Source organism: Marmota marmota, unplaced genomic scaffold (genome assembly GCF_001458135.2).
Source record: "Marmota marmota marmota unplaced genomic scaffold, marMar, whole genome shotgun sequence".
In the NCBI taxonomy this organism is placed as follows: domain Eukaryota; kingdom Metazoa; phylum Chordata; class Mammalia; order Rodentia; family Sciuridae; genus Marmota; species Marmota marmota.
Window position 1 is genome coordinate 29,650,640 of NW_026000037.1, and position 23,911 is coordinate 29,674,550.

Consider the following 23,911-nt stretch of genomic DNA (forward strand, 5'->3'; position numbering starts at 1 on the left):
GTATGAGATGATATGTTTACACACACACAGACACACACACACATACACACACACAGAGTTATTCTAACCTTTCCAGTGCAGAAAAACACACTTGAAGAAGCCACAGTGATCCTGAGGAGCAATCTTCTATGTTTTCCAAACTATGCTATTCACCCTGTACATCTGGCCCTAATCCCTGCCATTTCTGAATCCTGCAGGACATTGTCATGCACACAGGAAGAAACTGGGTCTCTGATAATGGAAGTTACTTGCCTAAGATTATAGAGTGAGCAAATCCTAGTTAATACAACTTTAAAATTCTTCTGTTCATTTTTAAAATATCTGTTTATTAAATTTGTGTTTTGTTTTTTAAAATAGGCTTGAATTAAATTAAACTGTCATTTGTAATAACACAGATTAATAGGGTCTATGAAAATTTAGTTCTTTTAATGATCACAACCTAAATTAATATATGAAAATATATTCATTTTTGTAAGGAAAGAGAGGTAGGGGAGAATTGTAACATACTACTACATAGTTATCTAATTAAAAGAGCTGGTTACAAAAAGAAAATCAAATCTAACACTTTAAAAAATAGATGGTCTTCTAGGTTTACTAGATCATGTTGTCCAATTTTGGGGATCATATAAACCACTGAACCAAAGGATGGGAGATATTTAGTAATTTTCTTGAGATCACAGCTCTAGTATCTGATGACTTTGGGAATAATTACATTAGAAAGGTTTGAGAGATACACTGATGACATAGAAATATAATCTTATGTAAATTTTTATTAAAGTTCAAGGGAAGATTTTCATTATGTGTTCATTATTTCATTTTTAATATGTGTATATCACTTTGCCCACATGCAACTTTTATTACATAGTTATTATGATTGAAATATGAAAGAAAAGTTTATAATCTTTCAATCTTCATTGGAGTAAATAGAATTTCCTAAAATTCCTCAACCTCCCCCCACATCATAATATCATAGTATAAATTCTTTTGTTGTTGTTGTTTTAATTGAACCTCATTTGAAGAGAGAGAATTAAGTTAAGACGGGGATCTGGATTAAGGTGGGACCTTATTCAATAACTGGTGTCCTTCTAAGATGAGGACATATATGCACAGAGGAAGGCAGATGCAGGAAATGCCACATTACCATAGGTATGCTAGATTATTGGAATAATGAATCTTCAAGACAGACAACACCAAGGATTTCTTAAAAAAGACAGAAAGAATATTTTCTTAGTGTTTTCAGAGGAAGCATGGTCCTCCAGTATACTGACTTCACACTTTTAGCCTTCAAAAATATTGTAATAAATTTCTCTTGTTTTAAACCATACTGTTGATGACACTTTGTTACAACAGCCCTGAAAAAGAAATAGACCTCTTAAAGATAAGTTACCTAAATAAAAAGATTGATAGATATATGCAAATACATACATAAAACTACATATAAATACGTACCAATTTGAAAACTTTGTGAAAATGACAATATTTGCTAATAGAATACATGTTTTATTAAACTATTGCATTTCATATATTTTTTCTATGTAATATTTTTAATCAGCTTGTATAATAAAAATCTGCAGAAATATATTTGTCAAAAACATTAGTTCACCAGCTGGGGTTGTAGCTCATTGATAGAGCACTTGCCTCGAACGTATGAGGCACTGGATTCAATTCTCAGCAACACATAAAAATAAATAAATAAAATAAAGGCATTAAAGAAATTGGTTCATAAAATTTTAACACTTATTTTTAGATTTTATGAAAATGATAAAGCAATTTATGTATTAAAATCTGCATTCAGATTTAATTAGCAGTTTTTAATTTTGTATGAAATTAATTTTTATACACACATTCTCACTGTAAATACAATTATTTTTCTATATTATCTTGAAAACAATTGTGAATGAAATGTAGATCTTTAAATACTATCTATAAAGAAGCAGTGAATCTAAAATAGAAAGATTGGATTAAAGGAATTTTTAGCTTGATTCCTGACTTAAAATAAGTGTTTCTTTTAACTTTAAAAATGAGAAATTTTTAAAAATAAGAGTCTTAAAAGTTCCTTAACCATGTTGGAATAAAGCATTGCCTTTTGTGAAATGAAAAATTTAGTAGATAACTAATCATGCCAATTGTTTTAGGATAGATATTCATTTTTAATGCATAATTCAAATGAAAACTACCAAATTACAGAAATAACACATGAAATCCTTGGCTTATGAGCAGTAGGGGAAAGCTAAAGGATGGTAATAAACATAAAACTTTTAGAAGAGATAACTTAAAGGCTTTTCCCAATCATATTAGGAAATTTCTTCCTATTCTAATTCTCCTTATTTTCTGTTGGGGAAAAAATGATTCAAAGAAATAAGAAAATGAGAAAGGACATGATATCCTGAAGTTTTGAAAAATGCATATAATATTATTGAAACTTTTGTAGATTAAATAGGAAACTGGGTAGAATAATTTGCAATTAAAATTGAAGAAAGCAAAAACCATATAGAAATTATATAAACTGTTAAAATCATTTATTATTGGTTTATTTCTGTTATTATATAGTTTTTTGGTATCCTTTATTAAGAAATATGATTTTAAATAGTTTCTTCTTCCTCTCCCTTTTTTCCTCATCATAAACTTATTAAAGATTTGTAAGTACAATGCATAAAATGTATTTTACATTCACTGGTTTCTCATTCCTGTTTGTTTTTTATATGCAAACATATTCTACATAACCATAACATAGCTATGAAAATCAGAACAATATCTTTATATGTTACTAACATCTAACTATAAAACTCTATTTTGGCCTGGTCAATTGCTGCCAATAATGCCTGACATAATTCAAAATTACATGTTGCAATATCTCTCTTATCTCTTTTGGTCGGTAATTTTTTTTTAATTGACACTTTTCCAGATTGCAGACCACTTGTTCTTAGTATATTTTTCAACATGGTTTTATCTACTGTTGATTTAGAAATGCATTTAGAATTGCAACTCTAGTGGGAACATCCTGTGAGTGATGCTGTGTTCTTCTCACTCTGTCCTATCATATGGCATATGATCATCACTTGTCCCAGATTGATAACATTTTATCATTAATTTAAGATAGTATCTCCCAGTTTCCTCTACTACAAGAAAATTATTTTCTCATTATAATTATTGATATTCTATGTGAAGGAACTTGGAAACTATGTGAATGTGCTAATCCTCATTAAAATATAGAATTTAATCTTTAGATCGTTATATTCTCATTGTTTCTTTTTTATTTATTGGATTCTATTCTCTTACTATCTATATTTATTTGAATCTCAAATTATTGTGACTTTAGCCAGTAGAACCTTTCTTAAAATTAAATTTTGTACTCTTTTGTGATATTTAGTTGTCTTTTAAACACCCTTGCCCATTGTTAAAGTTAAAGTTGTTTAGGTTCATTTTATACTGTCCCTTCCCAAGATATGAAACCACCCATTTCTGCAATTCTATTTCTTTTAATGCAAAATGGTACTTTAAAACAAATATCTCTGTACTAGATAGGTTTGTTGCTTTTGAATAAACAATGGTCTCCCAGGACCACAGTGAGTAAAACTTAGAAATACATATGATTTTTAGATTGGTAGGTAGGTAAGTAAATAGATAGACAGATATATCCATAGATAGGCACCTCTATCTCTATTTAAAAAAAAAAAGAAGAGATCATGTGTTCACACAAATACCTCTAATTCTAATCCAGTACTTCAGAGTTTATTCTAATGTTCTCCCTCTCCATATGTGTATCTACGATCTTCAGCAGTGAGAAGCATATATTCAATTGTATTTAATATATTTACTTATTTAATGAAGTCCCCAAGTAACAGGTATACCTGTGCTGTTCCCCTTTTCCCTTTGTAGACAATTTTATCTCCCTGCTCAAAATCGACATGCTGCTTAAGGTCCCTAAACTACTAGAAAGCCCTCCCTGTATTGATTGGGTTCTGAAATCCCACACCAATGTTTTCCTCCATGGGCATATAGTTCTGGTAGGAGTATAAATTGTTTATAAAAACAATCTGTTATATTCATAAAAAATTTAAACTGAACTTTTCCTTAAAAACCTTTTCTTGCTAGGAATTTAGCATACATAAATATTCTCACTTGCATACAAAGATGTAGATTTTAGAATAGCTAGAAATGACAAACAACATAAAAGTTCATTTTGGGAAAGGGAGGGTTTTACATTCACACACACACACACACACACACACACACCCTTATTTGACCATAGGTACCCATTAAGTTAGTGATAGAAGAAAGCATTCAAGATATAAGCTCAAAAAATAAAATAACTATAGGAAAATGACAATTGCAAACATAATAGAACTGCAGCTAGGCAGCTAGGTAGAGGAAGGGAGCATATCAAAATAAAAACAGTCTCAGGAAAATATCCTGAGTGCTCACACAGCTGTGATTTTGATAGACCTACAAAGCACCTGTATTCCTATCAGCCAGATTAACTCCTTCCGGCTTAGTTTCAATTCTCTGCCTCTGGCTGTGTTATACCCTTCTTCTACCTGGACCACCATGATCCATGATCTCTTGTCCATGCTCCACAGACCTTCACTCCCTGGAAAACCCAAGGTTGTCTCCCTGTTGGCAAAGCCTTTCACCTTGGCATTGGAGCAGGACTTATTTGTTCCACCTGAAAATGCTGAGTTCTCTGAAATATTTCCTTTTCTCTGAGGTAAACAAATATGCAACATAAATCATTCTAAAGCAAAATTATCCACTTTGCTTAGTTTAGTTTGAGCTGATAAAGGTACAATAGTATTGCTCTTCTCAGACTATATTTGCATATAAATAGATCCCTTTCATATCTAACTTCCTCATCACAGCAAGGGCAGAGGCATGTAGGGAAGGCTAACTGTGCCTTCAGACTCACTTGGACAGGTACCATTCTACAAACCTTTACTGCATTGTGTTAGGTACATTCTTAAATAAGGAAAACAAAACATCTAATATGCATCCAGCAAAATATAATGCACATAAAACACTCCCATGCTTATTCTTTGACACTACTTTAAATACTGCTTTAGTCCTTGCATTAATAGCATGACAACTTGAGGAAGTACCATCTCGCTAGAGCCTTGGAGTCTTGATTTCACATGCAACTGAAACTTTTCCTTTCCCAAGTTTTAAAATATGGAGTGGAAGGTTCTATAGAAAATCTTAGCCAGATTCAAAACATAAAATCTTTATTCTAATTTGCAGTCCTCTCCTTCACCCTCCTTTCAAGTTCCTTTGGCATATTGGAACATCTGTTTTCCACCCTCGAGAGCATAATATTATATCTAACTATAGTGTTAGCGGTTCAGAGAAATATAACTTTCCCTGATGTATCTATAATTGAACAAATTTTCTATGTAAATCTTTCATTCCACCCATTGGGAAAAATATAGTTCCAACAATCCAGGGAAGCTTCATCCAGATAAAGGCTTTCCTTTTCCTATTCAAGAATGTAACTATATTCCAAGGGGTTTAGAGAGGATTATGACATTGATGTGAGTTTTGAGGGAGGACATCCCTGGCTTCATGCATGGTCATATCAATCTAAGACATAAACATTGAAACAGCATCAGTTCCATTAATTCTGTTACTGTGGTTCCCTGTAGGCAATTGCAGCGTGTTATATGTCCTGACAAAACATATCATCAGATTTCACTCTTAACTCCTCCTTGCTACCCCTTGGCCACAGGAGGCATATCATTGTCCTCAGCTTTTAGAGCCCTACCAAGCCCACTTCCAACAGTGCCATCTTCACCCAGTGGATTCGAGAGCTTCACTGAAAGGACGAGGTCCTTGTCCCTGTACCTCTAAAATGTCCTAAATATATCTAGAATTTTTATTTCTTAACACTTCTGAGCAGAACGTTAGTAGGGAAGAGAGAATAAAATTTCTTCTCAGGATTGAACATACTGGGTGTTTTTATTACTCTTTCTTTTCTCCTCAGATTATGTGGCTTTTAACCAGTCCTGGTAAAGGCAGAGCATTATGTTAGGTGAAATGTAATGTTAGGTGAAAAATATTTAATATTTCTCAAGCTTAAGACACAGACTTACACAACTGGTTGAGATGTATGTGTAATCTCACATATGATCCATATGGGAAAAAATATTTAGTATTTCTCAAGTTTAAGACACAGACTTGGGCTAGGGATGTGGCTCAAGCGGTAGCGCGCTCACCTGGCATGTGTGCGGCCTGGGTTCGATCCTCAGCACCACATACAAACAATGATGTTGTATCCGCCAAATACTAAAAAATAAATATTAAAATTCTCTCTCTCTCTCTCTCTCTCACACACACACACACACACACACACACTCTCTCTCTCTCTCTCTCTTTAAAAAAAAAGACACAGACTTACACAACTGGTTGAGATGTATGTGTAATCTCTCACATATGGAACAGATTACATATGTTCTCACATATGTTACATATGTGTAAGTCTGTGTCTTAAGCTTGAGAAATACTAAGGTCTCAGACTTGATATGTTCTAACTCTTTCTTCTTCTGAGGCAAAGTATTATATCTGTCAGTGTTGCCATTATCGGGAAGAATAACTGGGTCATCGAAGAATGAAGAGAAAAATTCCAATGGGTAATTCTTTAAAATATTGCTTCACACGTAAAGAATTCCTGAAACATCCAGTAGCAAACTTTTCCCCTGTTACCCCTTGTGACTGCTGATGTTTATGCTCCTTCTCAAAGGTACTTGAAAACAACAATAATAACTAGAGAGAGTGATTCATAGCTTTCAAACTGAATATTGCAGAAAAAAGACAAGGCTAGCTCTTGCTCTGGAAAGTTTAGATACCTTGAAAACATTGTTGCTTTCCTCTACCCACTTTCCTCCACCAGTACACACAACATCTGCAACAAGGACTGTGATGATGAGGGCAGAGGTAAAAATCAACCACATGCACAGTTGATCTCTTCTTTTTTCTTTAATACGCCAATTCCTAGACAACAATTCAGATTCAGATTTACATAATTTTCAGAAGAGAGGAAATCTAGTCTTCCTAATCATTGACCCCGATGACTTCTCTTCTGTTGAAATATTTAGTCATATGTATTAGATATTATATGAGATATCAAGAGTGGTTTTCAAATCTAAAATAATTAAGATAAGATCCTTTCTGTAGGGCTTTCCAGGCCTATTTGAACTGTGTGAAAAACTCAAAGGGATAATCAGAAAAATTCCTAGAAAATATTAGTAACTTCACACCTATATCTAAAGAGTAGAGCAAATGGCATAACACAGATCAAGGAAGCTAGAAATTTGTATTCTAACATTTACAGGATCATATATGGTTCCAAATAATTCAGTCTTTCTTGTTGGGACATCCAAAAATAAATACTCTAGAATAAATCCCCCATAATACTGTTACAATTCATTTTCACACATTTTTAGTAGTCTTTGGTAAGAAATGCTTTCTAATCTTATAATAATCAACATATACCAGGCATAGTGGCCCACGGCTGTAATCCCCATGGCTCAGGAGGCTGAGACAGGAGGATCCAAGTTCAAAGCCAGCCTCAGCAAAAGCAAGGCACTATGCAACTCAGTGAGATCTTGTCTCAAAACAGGGCTGGGGATGTGGCTCAGTTCTCAAGTGCCCCTGAGTTCAATCCCTGGTACACCCCCTACCAAAAGAATATATATATATACTTGAACAATAAAATTATAGCCTTCCTTTTTACAGAAAACTTTTATAAAATAAGTGACAAAATTTGCAAACTAATGTTTGCCATGTACGTGACAATTTAAAAGTCTAAATATAGAGTAAGTTTCATAAGTCAATAACAAGATCAACAGTTCAATAGAATAAAGAGAAGAATTTTGCCTTATGAATATTTGATGCCTACTACTAGAAAATGTGGGTGCTTGGGTGGTTTTAGGAAATGCTATATACCAAGGTTTGCACTTGGGAAGCACCTGAGAGCTCTGGAGATGTAAAGTATTAAGAAGAAGAGGTAGAAAATGAGTCTAGGCAGGGCATGACAAGAGCAAGTGAATTCCAGGAATCTTTTATTCTCTATTCCAATGTGTAAAAGACTCATATTTTAGGCAAGAAGCTTATCAATGGCTAACATAGGTCACTTGCCTGGCCTTGTGAATAGGGATGGGTGGGCCTGAAGGCTGGTGAAACTACCACTGGTAGGAGAAGGAGATGATAAATAAAGTTGATCAGGATGCTTGTGGGAAATGGAAATTAGAAGACTGTGGGTATGGCTCAGGTAGAGAAGCTTGCCTAACCTGCAGAGAGCTCTGGCCTCAATACCCATCACTGTACCAAAAAAAAAAAAAAAAGAAAGAAAGAAATACAAATTAATACTAAGCAACCAAAAGTAACAAATTTTCCACAAAAGAATATGGGCAAGCAAAGCATTTTATTTAAAAAAATGTAAACAGCCAGCAAAATAATAACAATGTGCTCCAATTATTCCCAGCAACTCAGTAGGCTGAGACAGGAGGATTGTGAGTTCAAAGCCAGCCTCAGCAATGGTGAAGCACTAAGCAACTCAGTGAGACCCATTCTCTAAATAAAATACAATATAAGGCTGGAGAGATGGCTCCGTGGTCGAGTGCCCCTTGAGTTCAATCCCTGGAAACAAACAAACAAAAAAAAAAACCACATAGTTTTTATACATGAGAAAATAATAAAAATATTTAAAATACTTCCCAGAGGTAGGAAGTGAAACCTCTTATAAGTTATACATGGAATGTAAAACATTGCAAACTTTTCTAAGGCCGATATAACTAAATGTGTATACCTTCTGGTTTAGCAACTTCATTTTTACTGTCTTTAAGACAAGGAAGGAAAAGAGGGAAAACCAGACATTATGCTAATGAATTAAAAGTATTGTACTTCCAAATCCACATATGGAAAGATGTGCATAATATATTTTATGTATAAGAATGAGTGATAAATAGTAGGCATAGAATGATTTAAATTATGACAAAAAATTACATAGTGATATAAGCTTAGATTGAGACAGAGACAAAAACTTACATAGGGATTTCTGTAAACATTGAGACAATTCTAATGTTTACTTATGTCTTTATGTGTTGACAGTATTCTTTCAGTCAGGGTCACTCTCTTCCCCCCACTAAACATTTTACTTGCATCTTCCTCTAATATGTGCTCCATTTGGTTTCCAAGATTGATATTGAGAAATAACAGTCAGTGTAAGGGGCATTAAAATCAGGCAAGTTTTGGCTACAGTGAGAATGTTTAGAAAACCCATTCAGAGATCAAATAAGCTTTGAATGAAATTTCTTTTATTCATTTATTGTGTCTTTTCTTTGCTCTCCTGAGTTCTTTTCTAGTTCCTTTTCCCTTTGATGACTCACTTCATTTCTATTTTGAAATTTCTACTTTCTTATGTATTTCTTCATGCTTTATTCTTATTTCCACCCCCACCCCTACTTCATTTCCTAAACTAGGGTTTTTGTTGTTGTTTTATATAATTGTATCAAATGATAAAAATTGAGCTTTTTTAAAAAATTACATTGACCTCAGAAGTGTGTGAAAAATATGAGTTTTTTCTAAAATAGATTGTTTAGAAATATCGAATCAGACATGTTGCATGAAGGTCAGGGAGGCCAAGTGTCAGAACTTCAGCAGATTATTCTAGTTCTTGTGGAAAAGAAAAGGGGAGAAACAGGAAAAGGAAAGGGAGGGGAGAAGGGAAGAAGGGGAGGAAAGAGAAGGGGAAAGATCCCTGTAAGAGAGAAGACTCCCATAGAAGAAGACCTTGCCCACTTGCTCCCCATGGACAGGAAGGGAAATTACCTGTATTGGTGACAGCAGAACAGGAGTCAAAGGAAACAACCCTATTTCTGGCTTTGAACTCACAATCCTCCTGTCTCAGCCTCCTGAGCTGCTGGGGAAAAAAATGGAGCACATTATTATTATTTTGCTGTCTGTTTGCATTTTTTTTTTAATTTTTAATAAACTGCTTTGCTTGCTCCAGCCTGGGTGCACTTCTTCTCTTGGAACTTTGTTGCTTTCATGAAACTGACCCTTAGTTAGTGGTGCTTATTCCTCATGCTCAAAAGATGTGTTAGGTCATCTCCATTACCAGCCTTTGTCTTCTAGCAAAGTAGTATCTTCCCTCTGCCAGCACAGTTTCCTTTTGTCTATCCTGTTTGGGAAATGAACTGGAAGGGAATGAAGGATATTAACTCATTTTAACTCATTGGAAAGGCATGTGTTGGAGACGCTGGGAAGTCAAGGTTAGCTGAAGAGCGTCATGAAGGAAGAGATGAAGAGAGTGGGGGCAAATATGATGAGGCAAGTGGGCTTTTGTGAGACACTTTCATGAGCCACTCAGAAAAGGAAATCTAGGCAGCCAACTCCTGTGTGACATGAATGGGAACAAAAGACCTCCGCTAGGACTCAAACAATGAATTTTTGTTTACTCCATTGCCAAAATACAATTTCTGGCAGTAAATTCCTTCCATCTGAGACACAAACAGTGGTTAATGTTTTTTTGACTGTCACATAGTCTCATTGTGGGAGACCAGTGTTAGAAACAGACATAAAAAGAAATGTAATCATACATTTTCAGATGAAAAGAAAATAACTTCAAAAGCCATAACAAGGGGATTCACTTTAGGTCATGGGAGGATAATGGCATATTGCAATGCAAAATTTCATTTATTTCTACTCTTTCCTCAGAATTCCTACTTACTTGGAGGCTTCGATTGCTACTGCACAGTCAGTGATTCCCAAATCTTCATTCCTTGTTCCAATTTCTCCCTCATGCTCTAGTTCTTTTTCTCTTACATCCTGGATATTTTTTACTTGTTTTTGTCTCAGATTCAACATGTTCAAAACACTTATCACCTTCCCCTCTGTCGAAGTCTATTTGTGCTGTTTTAAAAAAAATAATTGAGACTAGGTAATTTATAAAGAACAGGAATGTATTTGCTCACAGTTCTGGAAACAGGTATGCATGGTATCAAGGTTTCAGCATCTGGCGAGGGATATTTTTCTGAGTCATAACATGGCAGAAAAGAAAGGGAACCCACACTCAAAAGTCGTTTTATTAACATACTAAATACCCACATAAAGGTGGCATCCTCTTGGTCTAACCACTTCTTAAAGGTCCCAAATCTTACTACTGTTAGGATGGCAGTAAAATCTCCAGATGAGTTTTGTAGAGAACAAAAATGCTCAAACCCTAGCACCCTGCTTTTCTGTGTCCCATAAGTGTACACCAATCAGCCTCTACATTGTCTTGTGAAGCCAAAAACTAACTGATTTCTTATGTTAGACACTGCAATAACCTCAGATAATCTTCAGAAGCTATCTCATATGAACTATAATTTGACATACAAAGTCATCTATAAATGACCTACACCATTTAAAAAAATAATTATTTTTTTAGTTGTAGTTGAACACAATACCTTTATTCCATTCATTTAGTTTTATGTGGCGCTGAGGATCAAACCCAGGGCCCTGCATGTGCTAGGTGAGCGCTCTACCGCTGAGCCACAATCTCAGCCCGTACCTACACCATTTTTAAATGTAATCTCCCAACTCCTCCCAGATCTAACTCTTTCTGCTTGCCTGATTTTTGTACAGTCAGTTCTCTTCAAGGAACATATCCTATTTTTACTTTTTCTATCATTATCTTAAGTTTTATATCTCTGCAAAGGAATTCCTAGTGCTTCTTGAATGATATAATTTCCCTGTTCAAACTTCCTGTGATTCTCACATTCTACTTTTTCTTAATGTTTGGAAATCTTTTACTCATCTGTGTTTTCCTCAGGACATATAGTAGGTGCTCAGCACTGCACTTGACTTCCTCTCTCAAGGAAGTTCAATAAAGCAGACAACACAATTATAAATGGCAGCATCCACTGAGTGACTCATGGTGGAACTCTAGCTTGAGAAGCCTGTGTTGCAAGGGTTAATTAGACATTGTATTGATGTGGTGAAACTTGTGAAATGTTTTTCTCTCAGAGCAAGCTTAATGATTAAATACTTTACACTTCAGAACTGCATCATTGCACATGCTGGAACGAAGCCAGGGAATCAGTTAAGCAGATCTTTAGTTTAACCTTGCTACACTTTCAGAGAGAGAGATCATTTGACAATCTGAAAACTTCCCTAGGTCAGTCTGTTTCAGCAATGCTGATAGCTGGAAAATCCACCATGCACAAAATAGAATACACAGTAGAACTCTATTCCCTGAGATCTTTTCCTATTTTTTTTTATTGAATTGTACTTGTACAGTAAAATCCGTTATTTTAGTTTTCATCAAGTAACACCTTAAAAACTTATATGAATACAGTTCAAACCTCTCTAGAAACCATCAGATACTTAAAAATGACATTTTCTTTAGATTAACTTTCTTTTATAATGGAAGAACAGTAATGTTCATATTCTATAACTGGCAAAGAAAAGAAGATTGGAAACTGAAGATGTTGTTCATGTGTGCAGTTTGCTGGATTTATCAGAGGAGTCTTATAAAATGTCAGAGCATTTAATCAGATCAGGTAAAGAGAACAAACTTGAATTTCTTGATTCTTTTACCAAGGGGAACAGGGAGGTGGTACAAATTAATCATTTGGGTTCCTTAGGCCATTAATTTTCAGCACAATGAATTTCCTCTGACTAGGAAAGTAATCTGAAATGTGTAATAATTTTTTAAATACCACCAAAGTTTGGCAGTGATACAATACACTCTGAAAACCAAAATCCAAGTCTCAATCTCAGATTGCACAACATAAAAATCCCTTGGTAAAGACTACAGAGAAGAGATTTTATGTTCAATTAAGTCAAAAAGGCCTTTTAATCTATTTCTCTTACTCTCTGATTGTTTTTATCCTATTTCCTGGGTTTGGCTTTTATACAATTCTTGGAAGAAAAATGAAGAAAAAACAAATAAATAATTTTTCTTGATAACAATTACACAAATATGCTTAATGATTTGCTGATCATATAATAGCATGAAAACAACTTGAAAAAATTGAATAGTAGAAAAGGAATTTTAAAATATAATAGAAGAGACAACTATATATCCTCACTTAGTTTTTTTATAGAGAGATGGTATCTATGCCAAATAAGTATATTCCATGGCAAGAATTTGTGGAACTCCAGTAATATTGCAAATTTGAAGTTTGTTATTTTTATTTATATGAAGCTAATTTAATTATTAATTTATTGACAAAGAAAATAACTCTTTGCTTTTCAAATGAGCTTGGTGATATTTTTTAGTACAATTTCTCAGACTTATATAGACCAAAGAAGAGATCCAGACCCCAAATCAAAATAAATAATAAATAAATAAGGTAACCATGAAAGGCATTCCAATGAACTTCCTATGTTGTATTTTACTTTTCATAAATTTATAGGAGCAACACTGATTTATCCCTGTTATGGAATAGACTGCATACAGTGTCTCCCAAAAGTTTACATGTGAGATAGTACTAAATCTTTCAGAGATTAAATGATTGGATTATAAGAGCCTTAATCTAATCAGTGTGTTAATCCACTGATAGGGATTAACTGGGTGATATCTGCAGGTATGTAGGGTGGCTTGGAAAGTGGGTCCCTGGAGGGGAACATTTGGGTCATTTATTTTGTTCCTGGTGAGTGGAGTCTCTCTCTGCTTCCTGGTGACCATATCCTGAGTGGCTTTCTTTCATCATGTCCTCCTGCCTCATCTGGGGCCCAAAGCAATGGAGCCAGACATCTGTGGACTAAGACCTCTGAAATGGTGAACATCAAACAAGCTTTTTCTCCTTTAAAATTTTTCTTGACCAAACTTGTCACAGCAGTGGAAAAGCAGACTAAAACAATTCCTATCACTTGTCAGCTATGAATTGACATCATCTCTTTTTTCATTTTTTTTCACTCATGTTTTCAAATCCACATAAATTGGCCTTCCAACTATCATACAAGTTTACTGAGGGTAAATATCATCTTAATATTTATCTCAATAGAATATAGCATCATTCTTGAAGAAGTGGTTTTTCCAATAGTTGTGGATGACAACATACATTTTTAAATTAGTTTTGGCAGTACACACAATTCCTGCAAGGAAGCTTGTTGACCCCTTTCTTTCTTTTATACCCTATATGTTCATTATTATGATAATACATTTCATCTAGGCATCTATCCAGTAAAGAAAGAAATTAACCAACTAGAATAGGTCAATTACTACTTTATCCTCTTCGAACAGAATATCTTCAAAATGTATACTTCTTATAACATACCAACTGCTTTTAAAAAAAGACACTTGAGCATATAGTTTTATAGTTTTGAGTGTTGGAATAAAGATTGTATCTAAATCTTCTATATCCAACGAAATATATTTTCCATATGTAGGCAACAAAAGTATAGTGCTAAACATTAAAAAATTAAAAACAATACCTTATAGAGATTTTCAACTCAGGTTGAAAATGTGAGATTGTATATAACAGATGAAATGAAATAAAATGATAGATAATATAAGAATGATTTGTGAACCTAATCAGGATAAACACAGAGGCATGCCAAGCACAGTGGTGCATGCCTATAATTCCAGGGACTCAGGAGACTGAAAAAGGATAACAATTTTGAGGCCAGCCTGGGCAACTTAGGGTGACCTTCTCTCAAAATTAAGAGTAAAAATTGTTGGGGATATAGCTCAGTGATAAAATGCTCCTGGGTTTAATCCCCAGTACTGTGAAAAAATAAATAGAGAGAGAGGGAAAGCGCACAAATAATTCCAGCAATTAAAATGCATTAAATAGCAATATACAGAATATCAACACCATAGTGCTATACATATTATTTTTAAAGTTGATTAAGTGAAAAATTTCCTAGAAAATGGTATCTTCCAAATGGAAACAAGAAATTGAACAAATCAGATTTTAACACAAAAAGGGTATTGTTCTACTAGTTTAGTTGGTGACTTCTAGCTTTACCCATAACTCATTCATTTTCATTTTATAGGAATTATTTCAGAGTATACAAAAAGATGACAAAAACTTTGGTTTGGGAAGAATCACCATACAGATCCCAGAATAATGCTTTTTGCTGTAAAAAAGTATAAGTATTGAATTCACATAGATATACATTATGTATACATAACTGAGCTAGAAATTAGTATGGAATATTTACTGCCCAAAACAAGCTGAAAGTAGCAATCTTGGGACTTAAATGAGGATATCTATAGAGCTCCGAGTTGGGTATCCCGAGTTTGTATGGAGAAATGGGCTTCACCTTTAAGTTCCATGTAAGCAGGAAGTGGTATGAAAGATTTGTGCACAATTAAAATTCCTGAGTCACACCATCACCTATACAAAGCAGAATAGAATAGCATGAAAATCCATCTGCTTCAACTTTAGCACTGAATGAAGAGCAATAATGTCTCTCTTTAAGAATTTGTAAGCTATCCTCTAGGATAGGAAAGGTAGCATAATACAACAGTTACTAATAGGGCATTATGTAAAAATGTGGAGGTGTAACCGACGTGATTCTGCAATCTGTATTTGGGGTAAAATTGGGAGTTCAAAACCCACTTGAATCAAATGTATGAAATATGATATATCAAGAGCTTTGTAATGTTTTGAACAACCAATAAAAAAAAAAAAAAAGAATTTGTAAGCTGAGTAGGGTTGCAGACTAAATTAAAGTCACCTCTACTGACCAAAAATCCTTGTAATAAATAAAACTTCAGTTTTGATATTTGACAAATGACAGCTTTCAACCCCCACAAAAACCCCGTCTCTCCTTATCCCCATTTGAGCAAGATTGTTTTTAAAATGCATGCTCATTCTCTCAGCCTTAGTAGAAAGTTCAAATTACGCAAACCTCAGCCCTTAGTTTAGAAACTGTACTGCTGCACACCTCCTACACAAGTTTCTGTCCAGTCTTACTTCCCTCCTTCCACCTGGACTGGCTTACCCTTGTCATGGACTCTCTAGAAAGACCCATTATGTGAGCAATAGGTCATTGCATATGCTTTTGGACCATGTGGTGCCATCCATCTCAACATCTGAACTGTTTCATTTGGAGGGAGTCCTTCCATCCTTGCCATCCATGGGTGACTAGATAATATTTATATTTAAAGTATAGTGAAAGCACTGGCATTTTAAAAACTACTCTTTTGGATGTTGTTGTTGATGTGCCAGATTCCCTTTAAAAGGCTGGTGTACCCAGATGTAGTAATTTTGGCTACAAATAGGTCATAGTTATACCCTTTCAAAGAATTGGCCTTGGTGAAGCACGAACCTCCTGACTGCCCTTCCCTTCGGAAAGCACCCTACAGCCAATGATACTGGAATACAAACCCGGTGTTACTCTAACTGGGATGCAGTTCACTCTTGAGAACAACATGTACCATCACATTAAATTACAAACTAGGTTAAACCATATATTTGCTGAGCTCCTTTATCCTGTATCTCTCACTCTTTTTCTCCCAGAATACTCCCAGTTAAGAAGGACATGAATTTCTTCCTTAAATGCTAGCTTTATGGAACACAGACTCAGACCATTATATATAAATTGGGAAAAAAAAAACAAATTGGAAGGAACACAAATAGAAGCTAGATTTTCTATAAATATACTTTCGAACACAAAATACTTTGGAATAATATGAAATTAGTTTGCATAATTATAAAACAAAATTAATTTTCATTTGTATTCTCTGGAACCATTAAAATCAAAATAAACAAAAGGAGAAATAAATATGTATCCTGCTATTATGCCCAACTGCACAGGAGGAACTTCGAGTTACATCAAAACACTAGAATCTGTACGTCTTTAGTAGAATATAGTCTAAGGATAAAAGTAACAAAAAATAAAAAATAAAAAATAAAACAAACTGCCTTCAGTAATCACATTTTTTGGAGGAGTACTGGTATTGCTGTACATGACTATTTTATGTGTACTTTCAGATAAGGCAATCCAAAATTATGTTGGTAACTTTGAAGACCAATGTTTTTGGTATAGAAAAAAGAAGATAGGTTTGCAAAATTGATGAGATTGAGTAGAAACTATAGCCTTGAATAAAAATTAGAAATAGCCTCTTATAGCCACTGAAGAAACACAGAATCAATAAACACCCCTGACACTGATGCTTGCTCTCTGATACCATTCCTCTTTTTTTCAAAAAGAAACCACAACTTCTAGTGAAACAGTTGATTCCAAGTTCGAGGCATTTCACCTTGTACATTTCTGTGTAAAAGGTGAGCGTGGGCTGTTTGATAATACTTAGCAGAAAATCTAGCAAGGAAAACAAAGATCATATAAAATAGACAAGTGAACTAACTCAGAGAGTATTCCACAAGACAAAGTGTAGGAAACATACGTTAATAGAAATATTTGGTGTAATAAAATTAAACACATTGAACTAAACTTGGTTATAGCCAGAAGTTATTTTAAAATTAATGTGTGTGTGTGTGTGTGTGTGGTGTGTGTGTGTGTGTGTGTGTGTGTGTGTGAGAGAGAGAGAGAGAGAGAGAGAATGCATATTTATGTCCATCTAATCTATCCATTTATATATCATCTTTGGAGGCAGCCAGAACTAACTCATTACTTTTAAAACTGGATTGGAAAGAAGATTTAGATGCCAGGCATGGTAGCCAGCCTGTAATCCCAGCTACTTGCAAGGCCAAGGAAGAAGGATTATGAGTTTGAGACCAGCCTGGGAAACTTAGATTCTGCTTCAAAACAAGTTGAAAATAATAATAATAATAATAATAAATTAAAAGGGCTGGGGTAGAGCACTTGCTTAGCATTTATGAGCCCATGAGTTCTATCCCCAATAACACAACATGCATACTTTAAAAATTCAAATATATTTCTGCAAATATTATAAAAATAAATGGAGGAAGGATGGTAATATTTCTAATAATCGCTAGAAGTACTAACATCACATGAAGTGGGATTTTTTTTTGTCCCTCAAATCTCTCAATTACCAAGATAGATGTGTCAAAAATGACTACAATAATGGATTTAATAATTTCTTCTTTAACTCTTATCAATAATTGCTTTATGAGTTTTATGTCACTTCTGGGGGCATGAATTTATGTATTATCTTACTGCTGAGCTAAATATTTTTCTTTATTTCTAGTAAGGGTGAGAAAGAGGAAAACTAGATGAAGGAAGAGAGGGAAAAAAAGAGAGGTAGGGAGAAAGAGGAAGTAAAAGGAGAAAGGTGGTGTTACCTATAGCAGTGATTCTCTTAAAAACATTGACACCCAGATCACAGCTCATACTAATTGAATTTAAATTTCTTGAAATAAAAACCAGCCCTTTGTATATTTTACAGATTCCCAGGTAATTTCAGTGTATAGCAAAGTAGGGGGGAGGTTACTTCCTTAATCTGTAAATTAAAGAAGGCTTAATAGTACCAAGAAATGTGGAATCCATGGACCTATTCAAATACTTTATCAAATAAGCAAACATAAAACAATAACAACAACAACAGCAACTACAACAACAAAACTATTTGTGAAATGTGGATGCTAACTGGGTATTTAATTATAAAAAATAAATTATTTAAAATATTTTAGGTAGGATCATTACTTTTTTATTCTTTAGAAAGTACTTTCAAAGTTAGGTTAGGAAATCAATGTGGATAAAATGATTTGGTATGGTTTCGGGAGGAAGAAGATACATATACGTGTATATGTATGTACATGTATGAATACATACAATCTGACACTGAACCATGAGTTGAAGCCCTATGATGGGGGTAGAGGAGATGAAGAATAGTGAAGATTTGGAGAATTTTTTTCCCAATTTACAAATGGATAAGTTTCATGAATACTGGCAAAGACATAAGATTTCATGATCAGAGACAAAGCACGTTACAATTCAGAATAACAGCAAATGGGTATCAGTGCTGGTTCTTTGACCCCCAATTCCTATAAGGCAATAGGAAAAGGGCCACATAACACTTGTGCATGAAACGTGCTGTGTTGTAAAAGTATCATGATCTTAGGGAACTGAACATTTTATAATGGACTGTAAGACTGCCTTCCTCTATCCCCACAGGGAGACAACTTTATTATGCAACCCAGTAAATACAGATTTAGTTTGCTACAAAGGGAAATACTATTTCTATCTTCTGAAGATACTTTCTATAGAGGCAGCTTTTAATAGGTAGTCCACATCAAATGTCTCTTTGTTTAGTATCATTGTCCGTCTGATGGACAGAAACATAAGAAATCCATGGACAACTGGTTCCCAATGGGTGGGTTCATTTTACTAATCTCCCCACAATTGTACACCTTGAAATTTTTATAATAATAAATAAATCACTACTCACAACTAATTCAAGAAACAGTCATTTTCAGAATCAATTTAAGAAATTTTAGCTATCCAAAATCACAAGTCATAACTACAAAATCAACACATAAATGTATGCAATGAAACTGGAGAACAATCTATACAAGGCCTATATTTAAATGGAAAACTGGTATTGCTATATCAGATATAATAAATTAAATAAAAAATGTCTTACTAGAAAGAAGGGAAAATATTTAGACCATCATTAAAATAATGATTAAATTTATGCTCCTAGAAGCAGATTTAATATACACAAAGTAAATATTGAGAGAGTTAAAGCAGAAATTACTAAATTCATTATCATGGTTAGATTCTTTTAACACATCTATCCTAGCAATTGGGAGACGTGACAGATGAAAATTTGTAGCATTGAAAGACTTCAGTAAGATTATTTACAAGTTTATTTAATGGACATGTATATAACATTGCCATCAATGAAAGAGTAGTCAGATACTAAGTGACAAAGTTAGCTCAAACAAGTGTCCAAGTCTTTCATTTAGGGACACCTCATTTTCTTTCTTTTTTTTAATAGATTCTTTTCAGTTACATATACTATTAGGATACATTTTGACATAATTATAGAAGTATGGAATATAATTTGCTCTAATTTAGTTCCCAGTACTCTCTCCTCCTCTCTTCCTCCCTATCTCTGTTCCTTTCCCTCTACTCTAGTGATCTTTCTGCAATTTATTTGTAGAAAATCTCCTTTTCTGACCACACTTTGACTGTTAAAAATCAAAAGGAAAAAGAAAGCCAGAAAAATCCAAAATATTTATAGTTTTTAGAAACACAACTTTAAATAACTCATACGATAGAAAAGAAATCCCATGATGGATATTAATTTTATTTAGAAATGAGTGATGGAATTATTGCACATCAAGTCTCAGGTGATATAACTAAAGTGATTGTTAAAGCAGAATTTATTAGCTTAAATCAGTACTTTCAGAAAATAGAGTAAATATTCATAGTACTTTGTTCTCAAGACAAAAATCAAAGTGCCATTTCCTCTACTTCCCTCATCCTTCTCATCAGTTCATCAAGAAATTGTTTAGACAACCCTTAAAACTCATCCCATACCTGTTCAGTACTTATCATCTTCTCTGCAAACGCTATGATTCAAGTAATCACTTCTCTTACCTGGAGTTTTTCAACAGCAATGATCTTCCTGCTGTCTGGTCTCTCTAAATTTCATTCTCCCTGTATATGACACTGAGATCTTTAAAGACATACGTCAGATCACATGACTCCCCTGTTCAAAACTGCCAGGAATTCCCTGCTCTTCATCATTGCAGGACTAAATCTCTTCCTAAATTATTAATGTGATTGGTAAAAGTCAAATTCTTCCAGTTACAGGACCAGACTCCTGTTTCCTCCTATGGCCAGAGGGCTGTCTCAGCAACTGAAGAATGGACACTGGTCCTAGTCATGTGACTGTCTTACCACTGGGTAGTTTTCTTTTTCAACAGGACGCCCTTTCTCTTGTTGGCTAAGATGGAGGCTTCTACAATGTAGTGCAATCAATAGAGCAATTATCTCATCATATTCATAGGTCCCATCCACACTCAAAACTTCACAATTATATAGGCATATGCACAAGAGGGTGGGAACCGTAGGGGGCCACCTTAGAATTTTGTTTTTTATCGTAATTGATCTTTTAAGTCTGTAATAAATGCATTTATGATTTTCAGTCTTTTGGAGTAAATTAAGGGGCCCTCTACTACTGAGCTAATCCCCCAGCCTTTTTATTTTTATTTTGAGAAAGGATTACACGAAATTGCAGAGACTGGCCTTGAACTCGTGATCCTAAAACCTCAAATCCCCCAAATCCCTGGGATTATACGAAGGTATCACCATACCAAGCTTAATTCTTAAATTAAAATATTTCCTACTCCAATTGTTTAATAAAATGTAATCATTTAATTTATTTGTTATTCCCTTTTTGGATCTAGTCCTCATTAAATCAGGTACCTGGTCTAACTTTTCCAGTGTTATTTTTCCAAGTTTAGATCAGAGCCTCAAAAATGGAAGATAGTCAGCTGTGGCACCTGTGTAAACATGAGATAAAAGGGTCTCTAAAAAATGCACGAAATATTCAAGGGGGGATCTGTCTTTATGTCTATCTTACAACTGACACCAAAGTAAATGATTTGAATAAATAATGCAATTTCTATACACCAAAAAGCAAGATCAAAATGTTTTTAAAAAGGCAAACTTCTAATAAGTTTAAAACTATGTATCTTATAATTTAACAATTATGATACAAAATGAGAATAAAGAGGTTTCAAAGAAAAAAACAGACATCCCAGTTTTAAAAATAAATTAAAAGTATTAATAAAAAAATAGAAAAGGAAGAAATGTAATAGATTATGGCTAATAAAATACTGTACTTTTCTATCAGAGTAGTAACCATTAGGTCAGTGAAGTGCAATTTTTTCCCCACCATTATATTGGTAAAATAAAAGCAATGATCCTATTCCACATTTTTAACAAAAATATCCTCATATATTGCCAGTAGAGAGGTATGCAACATTTATGAAGAGAAATGTGATAATCAATGTCAAAAATTTTTATTCCTTAAATTTAACAACTTAATTAATTTGACAATATCTAGTTATTTTTCTAATAGAAAATTGAAAAGTGCGAAATTCTTTTTTTATTAAAAAGCTTGTTAAATTTCTTGAATGTCACATAATTTATTAACTATAAATGAATAATTTATTCTATTTTGAAATCATTTAATTCATTAAATTAACCTATGATGTAAATTTATATTTCATGCACAGTGCTAGGCATTTGAGATATACACATATATATTTGTATATATGTGTGTGTGCATGTATGTATGAGTGTGTGTGTGTGTGCAAAATTGTTTAGGTAGTTGTGTGCAGTGAGCTAAATTTCTATCTATTGAAAGGTTAAAATTTTATGTAGTCATCTTACCCTAACTATGACACCTGTGTTCACAATAAAGAGAGAGAGAGAAAGAGAAAAAAAATGAATCTCCTGTTAAAAGTTCAAGTACTCTGGTTAAAGTTAGTGGCACAGTTAATGGCTGATTTTTTTTTTTTTTTAATACACACTGATGTTTTCCTTGTACTTTTATTATAAACTTGAAACTTGTGGTCTGGGAAAATGTGTTTGAATGCTAGCTTTAATTAAACCATTTTCCACAAGAAAAATATCATTAGATATTCAAAGAACAAAAGTACTCCGAATCAAATGTGGAAATAGCTAGGATTGTGTTTGATCCAATATCTTCAAGGTCTTGGTAAAAATAACCATGCAGCTTATCTGAATAGAACTCACTAGATTGAAAAATCATTAGGCTTCGATCAAAGTCCTACACCAGATGTTTTAGTGAGATCATCTGCAAGTCTTTTGACTTCTCAGACCTCTTATCTTGTTTTCTGTAGATACTGCTGACTTGTGGAAATAAATAGCCTACTGTGGTCTGAAGAGACTACCGTGAAGAAAACAAACCACCATGAGGACAAGTCACAGCATCCCACCCTCCAAAGTCAATCTAAAGGGCTGGACTACACACATCACAAGAAATAATGTGCAGCTCTAAATACCCTGGATTTTTATTACCTGGTTCTCTGACTTCAGTTGCTTCACAGTCATCGGAAGGGCTCTACTACACACAGACTTCTGGGTCCCACCTTACACTTCTGATTTGGAATTCATATGAGTTTCCAGGTGTTGCGGGTCCAGGATAGCACCTTACAAACCACTGCTCTATTCCTATCTCACAGCTTCCTCCTTTTGTAGACGTTACAGCTATGGAATTAAATATGGATTATAGGGATATTGATACAATTTACCTGCCTTCCCCCACCAAAATGTAATTTCAAGTCAAGAGGTATTTATTGACATTTTATTCTGGAAGAACTGGGGAAACAATAATAAATAAAAGATTTTTTTTTTTTTACTTCAGAGAGCATATATACTAATAGAGAATGCAGATAACAAATATCAAAGCAAACATGCCAGTGAAATATGAATTATTTGTATTTCAGATTGGCATTATCAAAAGGATATTCAATAAGAAAATATATGGTAGCATGACAGAAAGTACCTAGGTGTTAGGGTATCAATAAATGTTGGTCAGGAGTGACTCTTGAAGTGGATGACATTTAAGATGAGAGCAGGGAAGACAGAAGAAAAGAAAAAAAAAGGAAAAGAAGGAAGAGAAAAGAAACTAAGAAATCTCTTATTAATAATTTGGAAAATACCAACAGAAGAAACAGAATAGATGGAGATTGGAGAAGTCACAGGTTAGAAAGTAAGATGCTGATGTTACACTTCCCAGTGAGAAAAGCAAATAGAGATATTGTCACTTCTACTTCTGAGTCCCAATGCTTATATTAATATCTGGGACATACAAAGTTCTCAATATTTAGTTGTTAAGACATGAGATCTCTGCCCTCCTCCTCTCCTCTCTCTGCTCTCTGCCTCTCCTTTTCAGGCAGCCCCCCAATAAAATCTATAATTCTTAGTTGAATAGATGAGCAATTTGTTGAGAAAAAAAATGGGTATAAATTTCAATGGATGAGGATATACTTCATGCAAATAGAGATACCACTATATT

At 34.0% G+C, this 23,911-nt stretch overlaps 1 long non-coding RNA gene across 1 annotated transcript in view; it reads left to right on the plus strand.

The window, feature by feature from the left end:
- LOC125619458 overlaps positions 1-23,145 on the plus strand; it is a 52,080-nt gene extending 28,935 nt beyond the window's left edge. Inside the window, exon 5 of the long non-coding RNA XR_007351019.1 lies at positions 22,734-23,145. This is a non-coding gene — a long non-coding RNA (uncharacterized LOC125619458). The remainder of the gene's footprint in view (positions 1-22,733) is intronic.
- The last annotated feature ends 766 nt before the right edge of the window (positions 23,146-23,911 follow it).